Here is a 22,121-nt window from a genome sequence, read left to right on the forward strand (position 1 = left end):
CATGACATAATTCCGTGGACAAAATGGAATCCATAGCTGTTACTTTATCTGTATGACTATTCTTTTAAAAAACAAAACAAAACAAAAAACTGTGACTATTCTTGATAATTAAAATGACTCTTACCTACTTGAAGAGAGACTATACATATTTTTCTGGCAAATTTTAAAGAGAGATTTTTCAGCCTACAAAATAAAAATAATTTTTATAACAAGTGATCTCTTTAAGAAGGAATTGTGATTTAAAAAGAAATTCTTTTTGGTTATTCAAAGATGAGAGCTAAATAATATCTCTATGTAGAATTGTATAATTAACTGGGATACTTATTCTACTGTATTAGCCATGAAGGTAGTGATTATATTAAAAAAATTAGTCCTTATTGAATAAATCATAAGAACTTATTAGAATTGGGTTATTAGAACACTAAAATCTTGACAGCATGATCCACAGATACAAAAGCTTCATGTCAGTTGTTTTCTTAAGAGAGGATTTACATTTTATAATATCCAGGAGCTTCCTCTGCCTACATGTGATATATATAAGCAATTCTAGTACCCCAGCTTAAACCAGGATTTACATATGTGAAGACACTGTGTCTCATTGCTTAGCGTCTCACTTTGGGATTACTATAGAACTATATATGACTACACAATAATTATCAGAAGTGAGCATAAATATTGAATACTGCATTCTTTCCATGTATTATCTCAGTGAAGGCAGAACTTTCTAAAAAATGAACACATCTAACTGGTCAACCACTAAATTTTTTAGTGGCTTTTATGTTACTTACTGTTCTAAACTCTTTCGTTGTTTTAGACCACTCTTGCATTGCTAGAAAGAAATACCTGAGCCTGGGTAATTTATAAGGAAAACAGGTTAAATTGGTTCACGATTCTGCAGGCTGCAGGAATCATGGCACAGGCATTTTCTTGGCTTCTGAGGAGGCCTCAGGGAGCTTTTATTCATGGTGGAAGGTAAAAAGGGAGCAGGCACATCACAAGGCACAAGCAGGAGCAAGGGAGAAAGAGAGGCGCAGGAGGTGTCAAACACTTTCAAATGATCAGGATCTTACATGAACTCAGAGTGAGAGATCACTTCTGAGGAGGCCTCAGGGAGCTTTTATTCATGGTGGAAGGTAAAAAGGGAGCAGGCACATCACAAGGCACAAGCAGGAGCAAGGGAGAAAGAGAGGCGCAGGAGGTGTCAAACACTTTTAAATGATCAGGATCTTACATGAACTCAGAGTGAGAGATCACTCACTGTGTCTGGAATTGGTTCCTTCCAGTGGGTTCTTGCTCTCGCTGACTTCAAGAATGAAGCCACGGACCCTTGTGGTGAGTGTTGCAGTTCTTAAAGATGGTGTGTCTGGAGTTTGTTCCTTCAGATGTTTAGATGTGTCTGCAGTTTCTTCCTTCTGGTGGGTTCGTGGTCTCACTGACTTCAGGAGTGAAGCCGCAGATCTTCGCAGTGCGTGTTACAGCTTTTAAAGGTGGTGCATCCGGAATTGTTAATTCCTCCCGGTGGGTTCGTGGTCTTGCTGCCTTCAGGAGTGAAGCTGCAGACCTCCGTGGTGAGTGTTACAGCTCATAAAGGAAGTACAGACCCAAAGAGTGAGCAGCAGCAAGATTTATTGTGAAGAGCAAAAGAACAAAGTTTCCACAGCGTGGAAGGGAACGCTAGTGGGTTGCAGCTGCTTGCTCGGGTGACCAGCTTTTATTCCTTTATTTGGCCCCACCCACATCCTGCTGATTGGTTCATTTTACAGAGAGCTGATTGGTCTGTTTTTACAGAGTGCTGATTGGTACATTTACAAACCTTTAGCTAGAAACCTTTAGCTAGACACAGAGTGCATTTACAATCCTTTAGCTAGACAGAAAAGTTCCCCAAGTCCCCACTTGAACCAGAAGCCCAGCCAGCTTCACCTCTCATTACTACCAAGGGGATAGCCCAAGCCATTCCTGAGGGATCTGCCCCCATGATCCAAAACCTCCCACCAGGCACCCACCTTCAACTTTGGGGATTTCAATTCATGAGATTTGGAGGGGGCAACTATCTAAATTATATCGATTGAATTATGAGCCAGATGAGCCAAAAATTATTAGGAAAAGCATACAGTTATACTGGAAGTGAAATCATATGCTTCTGAGTATAAACTATGAAGGGCTGGTTAGTTTGCCTACTCTCAACATGGGCTACTATCATACAAACCAAAGAGCTGTCTATTAGTTACTCAGTTATCTCTTTTGCCCATTTAAGAGCAGATTGTAATACTTAGCGAAGCTTAAACTATCAGTTAAATGTAGTGGGTCATCTATGTAACTATAGAACATCTGTGTAAGTATTGGCAATGTTTGGTTAAAACACAGAATGTACTAGCGTAATGGCTTTATAAATGGAGCAGCAGACAGAAAGTCCACACCAACATGCAATAAAATCTTGATTATGCTCTCCTTAAACACAACAGACTTCTGTAAGCAGCTGGCATTCCAGGGAATCTGGAAAAAACAGAAATAGTTCAGGAGAGCTGACAAATCCAAGAGCACCCAAAAACTGATGAGAAGAAAAGAGACAACATCTAACTGGTCTGTTTTCATCCAATAATGATGTATTGATGATGGCTATGGAAGTTAATACACATGTAGAAGTTAAGAGGTGTGTTGCAATTTGAAACTGTTTATTTGAAAAGATCGAGGCACCACAATATTTATCATTAGGAGAGTTACAACCATTGCACTTCATGGAAATAATCTTTAAATGGAAAAATGTGACTTGCTAGGAAATATGCTAGTGCAAAAAGATAGCAAGCAAAATCAGAAGGAGGGGGTCAACACTGTAGTCTATAAATATTGATCAAGTATTTATCCAGTCTCAGTCAAGTAGGTGTAGGTAAAAGAGAGAGAAAGAATTTATCCAGATTAGCACATAAAGCACGTAATCAAAGCAGTGCATCTGGTAAGTTAATCAGATGTTTCCTGTCTTGGAATATGGCCATTTCTAGTAATTTATGCATTCTCCCCAGCTATGTGTTATCTCAGACATGTATTTCTCTTTCTCTCTCTCCCTTCCTTGCTTTCCTTCCTTCCATTTTTCCTCCTTCCTGACGACCTTCCCTACTTCCTTCCTTTCTTCCCTACCTTTCCCTCTCTTTCTTCCTCTCTTTTTTTTGTTTGCAGATAAATTAATTGACTTCTTAGGCACCACTTTATCTCCAAAATTTGCACATACAGTTAAAGAGGAAGAACTTGTTTGTTGGAAGGTGAATGCTTTAATATTATGGTTATCATGATAATATTTTGCCTGTTTAAAAATATCTAAGAATTTTCTTCTTGACATGGATATCCCAGATCCACACTTCTCCAATACAGTGTAACCCAAGAATTCATTCAGAATTCAAATGAGTGCTTTCTTACAAATTATAAATGCAATTCCTGATTATATTTTTCAGAATGGATGAATAAAAGAATCTGCCTTTTTTATACATTAGCTATTTTGTAAGCGCCTTGAGAACCAAAACTATGTCTGATTTCTGTTTAAAAGTATATTGTAATATTTAGCAAAGTTTAAGGTATCAGTTCAATTCAGTGCGTCATCTGTAACTGTGGAATATCTCTGTTAGTACCAATACTACTTAAAGGTCATAAAACAAGAGTTAAGAAACAGTCTAGTTCATGGTTGCATTTCACATATCCGCTATAGCGTATGACACAGAGCAGACTCATAATTATCAATTGAATAAATCATTTCTTTGTTTCTGAAAACATAAAATGATAGAATATTAATCATTACCTGTATGATTGAGGTAATGTTTTAAAAATACTGAATAGACATTTACATTTTTTCTTAATCATGTATCCTTGCTATGTGAAACAAATATAAAATAATTGTAATATAGGTGTGCTAACAAAGATAGAAAGGGATGGAAGTACAAAGTGAAAACTAAATATTCATGATGCACCAAATATACGAGGCTTATGGATCATTTAATATGCATGAAGTCTTATGTCAGAAACCCATTGGTGGTAGAGATTCTTAATGTAAATGTTCTTTTCATGAGACACTCAAATAAAAACCTGTGGCCACTCAACAGTCACGGATAAACTATAGTTCTGAGATACGGTCAGCTATACCTACCCCTGGGTCTCTCTGATGCAATGAGTATGTGAGTATTTGTGTTGGTCCCAGGCACATTCCGTCTGCTGGACTCCCATGTAAAACCTAAACTCCAGTCCTCATAATTGCACCATTATTGTGGAAAGCTTATGCCACAGAGAAAGAAATAGAATTTATGAATATTGCAGATAACCTAGAATTCAGTGAGTGTGAGTTACTCTATTTCTTTTCCTATGCTCCTCATTTTGTGTTTTAAATTAAGTAACCCATGTGATTGGCTCATTTCACTTTGAGGCTATGAGACTTTCTGCTCCCATGACTTGGGTATAATTTGTCTGGTTGTATACTTAGAGGCAACCATTGCCTCAAAGTAATTTCCCACATATCAGGGGGCCATTCCTCCTCCCAAGGAGAAAGCTGGGACATGGAGAAAGGAGAAAGCTGGACATGGAGTTTGAGGGCTGATGGATAGGACATGCGGTCCTCACTTTCAAACTGGGGGAGGGATCAGTAATGACATACATTGCAAAGGCTATATGTCAAGCCCTGCCAGAAGCCAGTTCAAAAACAAACAAACAAATAAATAAAGGATGGGTGGAATAGACTAGCTTGAGGATGAGTCTCTGGGTTCTTTGGCTTCCTAGGGTCTGCACAGGGTCTAGAGGAAGGTGGAAAAGGCTGATAGACCAGAAGAAGGTTGTGAATACAGACAAAGAGGTAATAGTATGCGGCACTTCATTACCTAAGGCTGGTGGTAGAATAGTGGTGTCTAGTTCCTGCCAAAAAATACCCCAAATGCTACATAGGACTTGGATCTCCAGGTAAGATCCAGGAACCTCATCAGACAAGGAACCAGAGAGAGATACTAAGAGGACCATCCTGACTGTTCTCACCTAGACATCATGGAGAAGATCAGGCAGGGGGAATCTGAAAGATTGAGACACAAGAGAGACAAAATCATTCAAAAGACTCATCAATTCCCCATAAATTAAGATACTATGCATTGGGCAAGTTCACAAAATTTATTATTTGTTTTTGTCCCAGTGGCCCTACGGCGTGGAAGCTGGTAAAGAAAATGACATTGTAGACACTTAGAAGCTATGTTTTCTTTGTGTGTATGAGTAGCGTGTGAAAATATTTGGCCCATTTTACATGGTTTACAAATACAAATCTTGCTTTGACTGCAATAATATAAAATCACTGAGTTACAAAGATTTAATCATCTAACAAGAAGCATTCATGTGGTTCATAGACCTCTATTTATTCCCTAAAATCTTTATCTAAGTTCTTTCAATAATTTTTGATTTATTACATCTGAAGTAAGGCTTGTCAACTTTTTGATAGCCATATTTCTTATGCAATACATTTTTATATTCATCCAAATTTACTTCTCTATAATTTCATCCCTTGCTTCTAGTTCTACTGCACTCTGGTGTAAAAGAGAATAAATTTGCTTTCTTGTCCATATTTATTCAGCAAACATTTATTGAGTGCCTATTTTATAACATTGCATATTAGGTACTGGAGGTTGCTATAAAGAATGTATACAGATCATTATACATTCTTCTGTTTCAGATGTTGATATCTCAAAAGGCTGTTGCTTTCATCTTTACAATTGAAACAAACCAGATAGGTTACATAAACATAGTTGTAAAACTTACCAGAAAGAATAGGACTCACACAAACATAAAAGAACTAAACTCTAGAAAGTGGCAAAGCCTTTACAAGAGGGGAAAAAATTCTAGACCTCTCTCATTGCTGCCTAAAATGGATGGGAGTGGGAATAAAGTTTCCATGGACAGGATTCAGGAGAAAGGAGTGTAACACTTAGACTTTTAGTGGTCATATGTGGACTGACATGGCAGATTTGAACCCAGATGAATCCTGGGCAGTCTCAAATATTTAATGAGTGCTAATATCAGCACACCAAATACAGAAGCAGGGAAAGAGAGCTGAGAGAAAGCTTTTGAGGTACTTTGTGCTTTCAGCTAAGGAGGTTGATAAGAAATACCCCTTTCCTGGCAATACCAGCCTCACAGATGGTAGGGCAACCACAGCTGAGGTCAAAGGCTGAGGGTGGCTCGGAAGAGCTGAAAGAGATCACCCTCAACACAGCACGCAGTACTAGAGAGAAAAGAAAGCGTTCCAGATATCCAAAATGGTGGCAGCAAGTGGCGATGTAGAAAGGGATCACCCACAGTTTGAAAAGGAAGCAGCTCTTCTGTGGACCACAGGCAGCTCTTGATAACCTCAATGAGGGTTAAATCCTAGGTCAAGCCTACCCTCAAGACATTTGACTACAATGTTGAACTAAGTTAAATTGGCATTCTAACAAATCCCAGACCTCAACTACCAAGTGTATTGACCCAGCCCCTACTCTAGCAAACTGACAGAAGGGCCATGTTTTTTCTGGAGATAGGTATCAATTACTTCAGTTTCTATTGTATTTTCATAAAAATGTTCAGCAAACAATTAAGAACAAAAACATACACAAAAGAAAACAATAAGAAGTCACCAAGAGTTAAGAAAGGAAATAATCAATGGTAGCTGAATAAGAAAAGGTGTGAATTTTGGGATTACCACATATGAACTTTAAATTGACTATGATGAAACACTCATGTGAAAAAGGTAAATAACCTGTATAATTTCAGCAGATAATTCAGTAATAATTTCAGCAGAGACATGGAAACTATAAAAAAGAATCCAAAGAGATTAAAATTACAGAATGAGAAATAAAAACTTCAGATTTTATCTCTCTTGGGTCAATGTTCTATCTTTCAGATTCCCGCTGCCCGATTTCCATAATGTCTAGGTAAGAACAGTCCAGATGGTTTTTGTAGTATCTCTCTCTGGAACTTAGGAGAAGGCTGTACACAGCAAAGAAAAGGATAGGGAAAGGAGAAGAAAGGTCAAACAAAAATACCCAAACAAATCAAAAGAGAAAGAGGGTCAAAAAGAAGAAAAATAGAAGAACAGATCAGCCATGTCCTGTTGAACAAGATCAAATACTGACAATTTAAGGCAAAAATCATCCTAATGTTCCACACACAGTGTATAGCTTATGTACATGTATGTATTCTTGCCCTATTTGTAATATTCCCTAATGATGTAAGAGCTTATGTCTATAAATATCAAATTGTCACATTCATTTAAGAAACTTTTTTGTTTACTTATATGGTAAGCAATGTGCAACTTCTGAAAATATTAATGCATTAGCATTGAACACATATTACCCTATGTGACACTCAGCATTCTCTAGTAAAGTGTTTGACTCTCCATCAGAAAACTATTAAACAAATTCTTTTCTGCATCAAATTAGATGATTCCTAACAAGGAAAATCTTAGCCGCTGTCTGTTTCTTAAATTGTTTCTAGCTTCTTATCCTCGCTTAAAGTTTCAACTGTCTAACATATTCTGGACCTTTTGTGGATCCAGGGACAAATGAAAACTTACCTAATGACTTTGTTTATTACTTGGAAGTTTGCGAGGTTAATTTATTTTCAAAAGGTCCAGATGTCTTTGGAAAGCTGAGGCGGGCAGATCACGAGGTCAGGAGATGGAGACCATCCTGACTAACATGGTGAAACCCTGTCTCTACTAAAAATACAAAAAACTTAGCTGGGAATGGTAGCGGGAGTCTGTAGTCCCAGCTACTCAGGAGGCTGAGTCAGGAGAATGGCGGGGGAACCCAGGAGGCGGAGAGGTTGCAGTGAGCCGAGATCGCACCACTGCACTCAAGTCTGGGTAACAGAGCGAGACTCCATCTCAAAAAAAAAAAAAAAAAAAAAAAGACCGGATGTCATGTCCCTCCACTGCCCCCATACCTTCATTATTATTTACTTCACAGTAAGGTTCTTTAATTTTTACATGGAAATCATCTTTGTGAAATCCTGGCTTGGGAATTTATCTGGAAGAGAAAGTAGTCACTGAGGCCTCTTCTCTTTTCTTTAGTACATTAAAAATAATATTCTCATTTCTAACTAATGCTGGCAAGTTCAAAGCTTCCAAGTTAAGATATAATTCCTCTGTATAAGGAAAAAAGATTAGATTACTTGACAAAAGTCAGCCCTGTAAAATCATCATATTAAACTAGAATAACTATTTATTTAAATGTTATCAAAAAACAAAACTAACAAATAAACTAAGAAACAATTTGAAAAACATGCTGTAGGTAAAACTAAAATGCCCCTTAAATCTTAGCAAGGGTCAAGGGTACCTCCTCAAATATAAAGGAAATTGTATGTAATGAGGAGATTTTTATGATAGAGGATAATGGTGTCTGATAAAGAATATAGGAAAGGAGGATGGTCACAAAACAAGGCTCAGAATAACAGAACAGATTTTTATAGACTAAAAAAGGTTTATAATTCTGCTTTTTCAAAACTGAATGCATTTGGAATGCCATCCAGAAAGGACTTCAAAATAAATAACTAAATTCATTTTAAATAAAGTAATTAAATTAGATGCCAATTAGTTTTGAAGTATAAAAGCAATAGATAGCTCACCAATCACAGAATGCCAACACATGCCTGTTGCAGTTTTCTGGCCTGACAATTACATGAAGATTCTTTTTGACAGAGCAATTCTCCACATCAAGATGAACCACAACACTGGGGAGAAAAGCACCTTGACATAATTCTCAAGTCTCTTTCTTCTTCTTGCTACATTTCTAGACTAAGCAAGTCCTAGGTATTTTCCTTTTTTTTTTTTTTCCCTGTAGTCTGATTAATCAGAAAGGGAAGAAGTGAGACACAACATGTATCAATGTTGATAAATGGCAACACTGGGCCACTCATATATAGAATTAATGTGAAGAAATCATCTGAAAGAGAACTTTTCATCTCTGAGATTTGGAATTTTCTACATTGTCTCTCATGAGGAAATACCAGACAGTGAAATGTACACTATTCTGAAAATCAGAATGCTGTTTTTTAATCCACACCATGCAGCTAAACCACTTGGCATGGCTGACCCTCTGCCTCATTCTATAAAAGGAGCCAGTTAGATTTTATTCTTTCTGAAGTCTCTTCTGTCTTTAGAATCTAGTTATGGAAGGATATCCTATTTAATATGGTCCTCAGAATGTCACTAAAGTTTGTAAGAATGTGGCCTGGATATATCTAAGCAAATGAAATTATAAGCAAAAAGATGAAATAGCTTACGTGAGAATTCTAGAATGAAATAGAAGTTGCTTTTCCTCATTGGATGCATCTAAGTTCTTGAGATAATTGTATCTGTGAGCATATCAGTATATGTATGTCTATGTGTATGTGTCTTTGTATGAAAGATTTTATTTGGTTAATTTAAACTCTGTGTATAATACCGTTTCAATGGATTGTATTAAAAACATAAGATTCTAACATTATCATTGAGATGGCAGTAATCTCTAATACCTTAATCAGTGAGAACATATTTAAAACATTAAGCAGTAAACTCTGCCGTCAATACAATAAAAACAGTATCAAATTTCTCAGTATTAAATGAGTTTGAAAGCTATACAGTCAACATAGTTTGCATAAAATCCAAAGAAATGAATTATTTTTACATAAATACAATATTTGGCAGTCAAAAACCAAAAGTACTTACTAAAATATATTTTCTTATAATCCCTGACACTCCGTGTTATTTAAAAGAATGGCTAGACTGAACTAAATTAGCCAGAAATGTAAGAGGCTTTAATACTGATTCCCAATGCAAAACTTCTCAAATATCCTTTGTTAACAAAATGAATATTACAAATTTAAAAGGTACTCATATTTTCTCATGTCTTCTATCACTATAAGAGTTGTATCCTACTTTTTGCAACTTTCTATTTTGAAATGATTCTACACTCACAACAATTTGCAAAAATGTTGCAGTAAGTCCCTTCTGCCTGTCACCCAGCTTCCCCTCAATGGTAACTTACATACTAAAGTGCATTACCAAACCAAGAAATTGATTGACACAGCACAATTAACTAGTCTACAACTATTACTTGGATTTAACCAGTTATGCATGCGCTCATATTTTTTTGTTAATCATTTTATGTTAGCTTTTACTTTCAGAGATGGTATACCAACCTTTCCAACCTTTCATTTTGTTCTGTAGTTATTTGAAATCTTAATGGTTAAAAAGTATGGGTTTTTATTTTTGCATGCCATGAATAATTAGTATGCTTTATGGACTTGAAATGAACCTTTAGGCATAGAATCAGCTATATGGGAAGCAGTGATTAATATTTAGCTTACCAAAGTAGATTCCTAAAATATTTTAGCTATCTGTACTATCTATGGTGAGGGACTCAAGCAGTGAATTAAATCCCATTTCACATTAGAGACCATTAAGATATTCATTGATTTAGGAGATGTTTATTGAACAGCTTATTCTGAGCAAACAAACCACATCAGACAATATAAGAGATAAAAATACCCATAAAAGCAGTTCCCCAGTCATCAAAGGACTTGTATAATACGGCAGGGAAAATACCATTGTAGAAAAATAAATAAACTGCGGAGATTGAGAAGTAGGTTGGGTGAAGGAGAGGCACGAGGGAGTGCCCTTATGTTTGTAGAGAGTTTGGCATGCAATCATCTTCCCTAGCCAAGACCAAGAAGTTTGAAATTACGTATCTCTTGAAATTTAATATCTCTACCCAAGTACTCTCTGGCCTTCCACCTTGACGTGCAATCTCACCTATGTTATCTTTATTACTACAGTTTAGAAACCTACTCCAACATGTTTATTTTTAGAGTTGAATCTCCCCTTCAAAACTACTGAACCTCAGAATAAGGATAAAAATGCCACCTTCATGAATTTTTGTAATTTTTTCTTTGTTGGCTGGTAAATTGGTGGGTTCACTTTTTTTTTCCTATTCTAACTCACAAATGTATACAGCTTTCTCGACAGTAGAGTTGACTGTTCATGGGGAATACTAACATTGCATTTACTTGAAACTAATGTCAAGCTCCAGTCTTTAGTTGGTAAGACTGAATATTAGGATATGCTCCCAAACCTAAAACTAATACAAACATTCAGCACTACAGAGTACTCTATAGAGACAAAGGTATAAAAATGAAAATTAGCATCCTTTTTGTAACTCCCAACTGATGCTTGAAATTTTCCTTGGCTCAAGGAAGCTTATTTGTTCTAAAGAATATAGTAGGGAATATTTTGTATAGTATCATTACCCACCTAGTTTTAGCCAGAAGTGAAACTAACGTCAAATCTAAGAAGAACATAATTAGTTAAGTTGCAGTTTAGTATAATGGGTAAGTATTTAGGGTATGGAGTCAGATTGCCTGGGTTACAGTCTTGGTTTCCCCAAGAGAATCTAAGCAAGTTACCTAACCTTTCTGAGTGCCAATTTCTCATCTGTAAAATGGGAGAAATAATAATAACAATGTATGTTGTAAGGAAGGCTTGGTGTCTTATAAGAGGTAAATCTCAAAATGTCAGTGACTAAACCAAATAAAAATCTTTTTAATTTCCCTATATTCTAAGGTATGTTCCAGGTTGAATGGCTCTCCTTCAAGTGGGCTCCTTCTATCTTGTGGCTTCATTTTCTTCGGTATGTCCATTCCAAAGACACCATTTGTGTGTGTGTGTGTGTGTGTGTGTGTGTGTGTGTGTGGCGGTGGGGGGGGGGGGATCATCTGGATTTCAGCCAGATGGAAATAGGAAAGAGCATGGCAGAGCATGCATGAAAAGTGTAACTGGGCCTGGACTGAAAATAGGTGATGCCACATCTGTCCACATTACATTAGTCAAAAGTCAGTCAAAAAGCCGTAGGTAACTACAAGATAGGCTGTGATATAGACAGATGAAAAGAAATCAATTTTGGTGACTGCCCAGTCAATCCAGCCAGAATTATATATCATAAGAGTTCTTATGGAAACATGTGAGACTCAGAATTATGCCTTGTAACACAATCCATATAAACCATTTGTATATTGTTTATTACTACCTTTTCATAATCTCAAGTACTAGATATCTTTTCATAATCAATTCTAAAACTCCAGTGTTCTATTATACAAACAACCTGGCAGATCAAACCCTTTACTCAGTTACCCCAGAAGAACAAGTTGCCTATAACATTGGAAATTCCGTTAGCAAGGTATTCTCTTAGCAGCTTAGCTTTTAGTGCTTCAGGGAGGACTGTATACCCAGATCAATTAAAAAAAAGATACAATATATTTAAATATTTATGTGAAAAAATAAACAGAGTAATATGAACCTTCAGCCCAACAAAGTGGAATCTCCAATGTTCCTGTTATCTCTGCTCCTAGATTCTAAATTATTTCCCTTAATTGATAGCACTTAGATACATCATTTATTGGCATTTTATCAGAATGTCCTTGTGATTTAGGGAATATCTTTTATTTCCCTCTCTATTTTAAAATGAATTTTTGTGGTATTATTTGAGATTTTATTTTTCTGTCATATTGCTCTATTTTGAGTCTAGCATTTTGAGGGCAGAGACTAAATATATATTTTAAGTATCTATATATGCCCAGTGCCTTGCATTATATTTGCAAGTGTCCTATTAGTGCTTGCTTATTTGATTCTTTGTGCCTCAGCTATACCACGGTAAAGAATAGACTTGAAGTCTGAATACCATAGAGTAGCTTGTGGGACTGTGAACAAGTTGTTCTAAACCTCCATATCTTCCTCTAGAAATGGAGGAAATGGTAGCATCTACCTGTGAAATTTGGAGTTGGTATAAAGTGAGAAATTAAACTGAGCAGGTAATAACCACTCATAATATTCTCTACTATTAGTTTTAATGATAATGGCTACAGGATCTTGGCATAGGTAGGGCAACAAATGAAAATAGGAAGCAAAGAGTCCATACTCAGATTAAATAACTCAAAAATGCCTGAAATCTCCTGTCCTGATAAAGAAAGTTGTGCCGCAGAATAAGGCAAACCATTGCTTTTTATCTTTCTAGAGTCCTTACATTTCCAAGAGGCTAGATTACTATGAAAGGACATTGGGAAACTGCTGGTGGACAGGCCCAGACCTATAAGATTTTAAAATAGTTAAACATAATTCGTTGTCTTTTCCCTAGAGTGAGATGTACATCACAGACAGAAGAAAGACTTTTAAATAATCCCATGGGGTGAGGGTGGAGATCAAGTGGTGTCTCTATTTGTGCTATTGTTTGGCAGAGGCAATAGTTGTTTATCAGTATTATCTCAGGATAATCCACCGTTCAAATCTTATATACGTAACCTGGCTGAACGATACAGCTCTCTGTCCACCTGACCAGTCTCTATGGACACCCTGCAGCATGAGTGCTATTAGGGGGTTGAGTGTTATTGAGTTGGTAGAAGGCATTAAAACCGGCATAAGAGTCCTTCACCCACTGGGGAGGGCTAAATAGATGAGCAAAGTTTCTCTAAGCTTCAAGACTCCCTAAACTTCAGCATTAGAGAAAGCCTTGAAGGGAATAATGCTTCATTCAAAGAAAGCTACCCTTTAAATAAAACATAATTTACTCCTGTTTCCCTTGAGCTGTTTTTCCCCCAATCATGTAATTTTTGACCTTGTAAAATTTGGCAAAACATTATGGGCAAGGCTATAGCTTGATCTGGAGTAGACATAAAGTGACATGTGAAAGCTGGGTCTAAATATGTGTCTGTTTGACAGGGCGTGTTTAGGATAGAAGGCTGCTGCTTTACCACAACTTGTTTTTCACGCATTTTCTGAGGCGAACTTGTCAAAATGACTGGAAAATCCACAAAGAAGCCTTTTGGCTAATTTAAAGAAAAGAAATTAAGACATAAATAAGTCAAATAAAAGTAAATGTAGAAGTAATAAAACTTACTTGGGTCTATGGTTCTCTTGAAATATACAAAGCCTAGTTTCTACCTCATTCCTACAGCCCAGGTATAGGAAACAAGGGTCCTAAACTAACTTATTTTAGGAATTCACAGGTATACTTTTGTGTTATAATTGCATATAATGCATGCGAGGAAGATGGGCAGGATTTGCCTCTGTTCTCCTGATGAACAGAGAAGTGCACCTGGCTCCCACCGAGCCTAATCACGCAGGTTTAAAGGGGTTTGGCTCAGGGCATCCCAACGTGACGGAAGAAGATGCTAGTTAAATGTTGGTCGTTTTCCATTCTCTTCAGGGGGAATCTCCCAGTGCCAATCTCTGAAAAGGCTGCAAGACTCTGAAACAGATCTCCCTAGAAATCCCACCTGGAAGGACAGTAAGGTATGCTATTTGTCCCTTCCTGAATCTGTTTTCTATCTGTGCTTCAGCCATCTAGGTATTGTACCTCTTGCTTCATAGTGTCCTGATTTGTATGTTTGTCCTTTCTCCAACCCCTATCCAAATAGCCTCAGGGCGTTCTGGAAGCACCATGTCATGTTAAAGTGTAAATAATGTCCACAGCGATTTCCCCTTAAATTTATTTCCTTCAGTGAATACATGCCCAAGTAATAGCAGTTTAAAAAATATGGAAAAGTGAAGTAAGAGATATTATATGGTATTGTTCTGGAGATGATGTCAAACTAAGGATCCTTTTCAGTCACACTAGTGTTTTTCTATTTATCTGTCTTTCACATCTTAGCAAACAGATAATGAAACACATATATTCATAGGAAGGAATGAAGGAAGGGAGGGAGGGAGGCAAGCAGGCAGGCAAGCATAAAGTGACAGTTCTCCATCCTCCTCACCAGTCTCTCCGGACAACCCACAGCATGAGTGGCTGGAAGAAAGGAAGGGAGAAAGGTTACTGGCTCTGCCTAAAGTGACATTTTTCCCTATAGGAAAGGTCTGATCTCAGACACAGCATTTAACTGGTGATGTGGAGAATCCAAGGACAGCAACTACAATCAATTCCAAATCCTATATGTTAGAGAGAAAAAACCTGAAACTCAGGGAGGCAAGACCCAAAGTTAGGGGTAGTAGAACTGTAATGAAGCTCCAGACCTCCTGACTTGCAGACGAATGTTCTTCCTATCACATGGTGCTTCATAATGCTTGATTTAAATCTGTAGGAGACACAGTAATATCACAGAACTGGAGAACTCAGGATCTTCAGGTGGGAAAGCCAGGGTTTGAAAGTCAGGCCAGCCACCGGGCAGATTGATCAATCTCTTTAAAGCCTTGCAACTCAAAAGGAGGTTCAGAAACTAGTCAACATCAGCATCACCTGGGCACTTGTTAGAACGATAGAATCCTAGGACCTGCCAAAAACCAACCTAACAATGTTCCCAGGTGGGTATGAATAACATTTGAGAAACACAACTTAAAATCAGTGATTCGCAATCTTGGATGCTCATTAGATTCACCTGGGAAGCCTTGAACACTACTGATGCCCTGGCCTCACGACCCCAGAAGTGAACGATGCTTGGCCATCAGCTACAACCAATTTTAAGGAGTAATCAGGTGATTTTAATCATACAACTAATACGAAGGCACCAGAGGGCACTAGCAGAATGTCTACTCTCCCCTTCCATAAGGCTCTTTTAAAGATTACAGGAGATAATGCTTATAAAGCACATGGCACATACCTAGCACAGACTATGTACTCAGAAATGTTAATTTATTTCTCTTGGTTCTACTCTTCCTTTTCTTCCCTTTCTGCTGCTGCTGCTTCTTTATAATGTAATGCATAAGTTAAGACAAGTTGCTTACCTTAGATATGCCACGTTTTTTGGTTTGGTTTGGTTTTTGTCATTTATTCATTTTTTAAAATTTTTCGAATGAATAAAATTTAATGAGTTAATAGAATATGCCTGGCACTGTTTTATGCACTGATGAAACAAGAGTGAACCCTCATATAACATAAACTCTGCAAACACAGGGACTCTTTGCTATCCCTGTGCCATGCCCAGCTTTGAGTCAGGTGACTGTTTCATTGTAGGAAGTAAAACAAATAAATGTGGAAATACATATCCCCCCAAAACAAAAAGTATGTTGTAGTTACCTATTTGAGGAGAGGGACAAAAAAAAAAACCCCCAAATACAAGCTTTTCTTTTTAATATCTAGAGTAAAGAAATAGTTGAATGATGACTTCTTAGTTCAGTTTTTAGTTTTTATTTTGAAAATCTATTATGTCCTCCCTGAAACTAATGATAGATAATGCTGTTGTTTCTTATTATACAATTATCAGAATAAATCCTCTTCACAGCATTTGTGTAAGAAACAAAAACAACCGCAGACCAAGCCCTCTGTGGTCAGACATTACTAACCTTGACAGCCACAGCGCCTGGGCCCAGCCAGACCCCGGATCTCTGCCCTGTGGATGTGAGGAGCACACAGTAAAGATACATGAAGGACTGCTTCAGGGCTGTTATGATCAAGGATTTATATTTTAATACATCTATGCTTTTGTCTGCCCAGAAGATTATTATTCATTGTTTCTAATTGCTCCATTTCTGGGTCTGTTCGTAAATACACATCGTAAGAACATTTTCAGAAGATCTGTCACAGGATTGTCTCTATTTTTTGTGCTTTTAAATGTAAAAGCCCCCAGAAGAATTGGCAGCAACTCAAAATAATGATTATGTAAATGGAAAAAAAAAAAAGTCCTGCTTTTAACCAAAGAAAGGCAAAGCTATTTAGAGCAAGGACCACTCCTCCCCCTACCAGGGAGGATGGCAGCCCCCCTTCTTCCTGGAGCACCACTCTCTTCTCAGTTCTAGGGGATATTCCTTCCAGAGAACAGCAACTACAAAGTTCTAGTGGAGTTAAGGGCCAGTTTCCAGTCTATACATTCACCCTTTATTGTAAAACTCAAACCATTCTTGGTTTTCTGGCAATTGTGTCAGGCCAATGAATGTTTGTTTCCTCTTTTGTGGTTGCATATAAATTCTTTTTGGAAGAAGAAAAAAAAAAAAGCCCTCCAGATATTACAATAAACACACACAGAGGAAAAAAAAATTCTATCTCCATTGAGTTTAACAATCAGCAGGGCCCAAATTACCTCTTATTAACATTTATTTTACAAAAGAGGCAGGGTATAATTTGGTGATAGATTTGGATTTGGAGAGGAGCTATAATCAGCCTCCTGAAGTGCTCTGCCTGAAGGACATGGCTGCTATTTTTTGTAATTATATTTGTCTGCCCCCACCCCCTTCCCCAATCTGGAGAGTCTTTCACTCCTATCTCTGGTGCCTGCATTTCTCCCTCCCTCTTGCTCCCCGTCTTTCTCTCCTCCCCAGCCCCCTTCTCTCCCTTTTTCTCTTTAGGCCTCTTTTGAATAATGCAGCCCCTTTCAATAGCCCAGGCAGGCTTGAAGATTAGGAAGCCTGGTGGTGGAGATGGGGCCCGCTTAATAGGAGCAGGAGGCCTCACTCTTCTGGCGAACAAGGCTCTGGGAACCAGTCCAGCTGCAGAGAGCATGTGTTGGGAACCCTGAATAGGCAAGCAGCAGGCCGGCCCATATGTCAGCCTGTGCCACAAAGACTCCTCTGCATATCTACCATGACAAACAGGATTACCGAAGACAATTAATCTGGCACGCTTTATCAAAATCAAGCAGTGACCCCGACCTCTCCCCTCGGTGTGAGGCAGATGCCACGCTCCGATTCAATAGACCTCGAGTGTTCCCTTTTTCACTTCTGAAAAGAATCCAAGGCCTGAATAAGGCTGGCATGGACTAATTGCAACGACTGTGTGACGGTGACAGTCCTAATCAAATAGGATGAGTCTACCTTTTCGCTGACTTTTAATGGAGAGGCTAGCCACAGCTCCTTGTCTGCCACAGAAAGAAAAGGAAGTGCATCTATTTTACTTTTATCTATCTTGTCTGGTGCCTGCAGCTCGCTGGGGGTGGGAGAAAGGGGCAGAGATTCAGGTAGCTCCTATTCAGCTGTGCTTTGCCTCATATTTGGGAGTTCAATTCTAGTGGAAGAAAGTCTGCCAGTGACTGAAGGACATAATGGTTTTTATGATTTAGTTAATTCTTTCCTGGTACTTTACAGGAGAGATAATAATGCAGCAGGAAAGTAGCAGGGCCTTCAGAATCGACAAAACCTCCAATTGTGACGCCATTGAGTCCATTCCTGTAATTTAATCCGATTTCTCTGTTTCGTCATCTGCACTTTTTTATGACCCTGATAAGAGGAAGCTTAGATGGATATCTGTTAAGAATATTTACCAAAGTGCTTAGATTGATTTAGAAATGAGAACACTCTGTAGAAAAAAAAATACTGGTAATTTTTCTGGAAGGTTTAAAGGTTTCAGAGAGACCAATGAGAAAAGGGAGGCCTTGGTTAGATCTTGTCCTACTAGGAAGAGGCTGTGGGTGAGTATGTAGGTCAGAATTGAACATAGGTGAAATTTAGGCTTTTTCTTATTGTCGTTAACCAATTCTTTCCATAGATAAGCCTAAACAGTCTGGATGTAGAGGAACAGGAAGGAGACTAAGTCTTATATTAGCCCATTCAACTTGGTGATCCCTTGATTAGACATTTGGATAATATCTCAGTTAAGATTCCAGAAATCTTTCTATAAAAAGAAATAGGAAGCTACTGCATGAAGTAATACAGCTTTTCTCAAAGAATCATGCTCAGGCCACTTGCATCATGATCACCTAGAGAACTCATTAAAAATACAGATTGCTAGAGTCCACGTGAGACCTAAGGACCCTCATGTGTGGGCTTGTGTCGGTCTTGGAACCATATTCCATAGGTGACTCTTATGCACTCCAACATGAGAATTGATGATGCAGTTGAAAGACAGCAGGGGTGCCAGCCAGTAGACTTGGTTCTAGGTTTATTTCTAACTAAGCTAATTTGCTCATCATGGCCAAGTCATTCTCTGCACTTCAGTTTCTTCATCAATAGTGATGGCATTGGATCAAGATCTCCCTTGCCCAATTTAGCTTTAAAACAACTCATTTCTCTGTATCTGATTTACAGGAAATTCATTCCTTCCTGCTTTGGCAAATCTGACAAATAATGTATGTCTTTCCCAGTTCCCTTTTAATTGTATCATTTAGATGCAGTGCAAGATTGTCAAGAAGGTGCTAGAGTTCCAGGTTGTGTGATTCTGTCTGAGGATACAGATTAAATATATAATTATAACATTTTTATAATTATGTTATAAAATACTTATAATGATATATTTATATAATTATATATTTAATCGTATAAATATATAGTAAATAAATAAATACATTATTTATAAACATTAAATGGAATGATATTATGAAGCTCAATTATCAGGAGAAAGCAATTTGTTGTTAAAGAATATGTGAGTAAATCAGAGCACTGGGAAGTCATGCTTGTATTTGATCAACTCAAAAAAACGGAAGATGTAAATTTTACTAAAAGGCATGGGAGTCTGGGTAGCAAAGTGTGTGGAAATTGTCCTTACCTGAATTGTTGTTACATTAGGCCCACCTGAGATGGACTAAGTTAGGGTCATTTTCAGTGTCTGACTCATTGTAAGTGCCTGACTGTGGACCATACTGAAAAGTACAGAGATTGTCCTGCAGGAAGCTCTCTGCTGACATCATTTCAACCAGGGCTGGGAGAGGACTGCTGTCTGTATGGGTATCCACCACAGGGTTACATAGAATCCACATACTTACATATTAATTTTCCCTGGACACAGAATTCTCTCTTAAAACTATGAAAATCTGGCTTGTTCATTTATGTTGGAAATTATTTGCTATTAAATTAGTAATTTGTTTCAGGATTTATAAAGTCCAAGAGCAGTAAGATTGTCTCCAACTGATGTTAAGCATCTAATATAAGCAAAGCTCTTAAAATATAGAGAAGCATTTCTAGAAAAATGATGCATATGTGAAGTAAAATAAATAAGGGAATTAAGAATATTATTATTTGTACTGGCAAGAAAAATTGAGAAATTAGGCATTTTAAAAAAATAGGTTCCAATTTAGTAGGAAATAATATATATTTGTTTATTTCTTATATCCAGTAACAAGATGTAAAACCAGATTCCTTTGACTCTCATGTATATTTATATTATATATTATAATGTGTATATATTATATATTATATTATAATGTGTATATAATGTACATTATAATATGTATGTATACATACATTTAAGACTCAAGAGAGGATTTGAGTGTAATCATACATGTATAAGGCATAAGGTTCTTAGGCAATAAAAATTTGGTCAGCAAGCACTTAGCTAGACAGTTTTGGCCTCTAAATCTATTTTCCATTCCTGCTTTCCAGCTTTACTAAACAATCCTGGTATTTTAATGATTTAAGGAGACCCTACTCTCCAGACCTAAGTGTACACACATGGATGGGGTGGTCATGTGCTAGTTATTAAAATGGTCCTGGGCAAAGCTAATTTGGTAGGGCTGTGGGACTGAGATAAAATGCAACCTTGTTCATTTTGTGGGGAGAGGCTCGGGCTGGCATTTTAGGCTGGCGAGTTCCAGATCTAGGGAATCATTCTATGGTGTCAGTAACTGTTATAAGCTTCCTGTCCTGGAGGAAAAATAGCTTACTGCTGATAAGCAAGAGGCGATCGTCCTTGATACGCCAGCTGCCAGAGGCCCAGCTTGCTGGGGTCAGGTACACACTAACCGTTCAGTGCAACTCCCACAGTTGGACAACAATGCAGGTGCTGGTGTTCTTCCCTCACAAATCGATGATCCTGCCCAGGCTGTGTTTCATTTCTTGTGAGTGTCTCAGCAGAAAATGCACCCGAGAATAAACCTAGACCCCTTGCAACATTCAAAAAACCTGAGACTAACCCATGACCACCCGAACAATTGAACATTAGCCCCACCCTATTTAGCTTTCCCCTCTTGAATCCTTAAATGGTTAAACCACCACATGAATGCTGAGATAAACTCCTGCTTCGATAATTTACTGTCAGAAGTATTGAGTGCACTTTAGTGGGACGGCAGTAGGAATGTTCTTCTCAAGTGCTGCAGCACAAAAGCTGAGCCAATCAAGATTTTTTGGCAGGCTTTGCATTTTCCTTGTCATATTATATATTGCAGAAGTACAATTCAGGATCAGTACAAATCAGCTTAGAGGACATGGGAAGCGGTGGGTTACATCAGCGGCACATGGGCTACATCAGCGGCACATGGGCTAAACAGAAGGTGGCAGCATTTTAACATTGCTGGGCACATGTACACAACAGCACATGCGCAGACGCCATTCCATGATCATTGGGTTATCGTCTGAATTCCTGACAGAGTGTTTACAGCTTCATGCTTACGGCAACAAGGAAGCAGAACACAGAGTGATGAGAGATTTATGTGGATATGATAGCACTGGACATTTTGAGGCTCCGTTGGCAAAACATGCAGCAAATAGGAAACCAAGGGGGTGAGCTGAAAATATCTACGATACTGTCAGAAGGCTTCTTCTTTTCCATTCCTCGTTAAAACCTCAACACGAAAGGTGTAAATGCATCAAAATTAAGCCTAGAAAGGAATAGGCAGTTTCAATGTTTTTCAGCTTCCAAAAAACTCTATGAAACAAATTTATAACTGGGAAAACCTTGTACTGGGAGTAAGAACCTTGTGGTCCAGTATGGGCTCCATTTCAAAAGGGCTGTGATTGCTTCCGTGTAGTGTTGAAATCCCTACGCCAACTCCCAGCTCCTCTACTGGCTAGCTCATGCCCCTAGGAGAAATCTCTGAGCCTGTTTGTGTACTTTCCTGATAGGGTTGTAATGATTTGTGAGGTCATGTATGTAAATCATATTGCCCGGTTCATACTAGCTGCTCAATAAATGCTATCTTTATAATCATTACTGTTATTATTATTGAGTTTTACTGTTTTCAAAAAATTGCATACAGTATTTAATTTGATTCTTACAGCAATTCTGAGAATTATGCAAGAAAAGAATTCTTACAAATAGGATAGTAAGTATAGGTTAAGTGACCAGCCAAGCTCCAAGCCAGGTCATTTCATCAGGGGCTGTTTTCTCATTAGTTAAATGAAAAAAAAACTGAGCAGGAGATAGATAACCATGAAGTTCTTTCCAGTTCTAATATTTGCAACTCTGTCATTTAGTTTAACTTACCGCATAGTAAGCAGAGATCCACAGGGAAATTAATTGCATTTTTAT

At 37.8% G+C, this 22,121-nt stretch overlaps 1 long non-coding RNA gene across 14 annotated transcripts in view; it reads left to right on the top strand.

Moving 5' to 3' along the window:
- Window positions 1–22,121, top strand: part of LOC139363494 (uncharacterized) — a 588,541-nt gene that overhangs the window by 162,675 nt on the left and 403,745 nt on the right. For all 14 annotated transcript variants that reach the window (XR_011623989.1, XR_011623983.1, XR_011623978.1 and 11 more), the window contains 2 exons: window positions 11,588–11,654; window positions 14,223–14,308. This is a non-coding gene — a long non-coding RNA (uncharacterized lncRNA). The remainder of the gene's footprint in view (window positions 1–11,587; window positions 11,655–14,222; window positions 14,309–22,121) is intronic.

The sequence above is a fragment of the Macaca nemestrina genome, chromosome 5 (assembly GCF_043159975.1).
Source record: "Macaca nemestrina isolate mMacNem1 chromosome 5, mMacNem.hap1, whole genome shotgun sequence".
Lineage (NCBI taxonomy): Eukaryota > Metazoa > Chordata > Mammalia > Primates > Cercopithecidae > Macaca > Macaca nemestrina.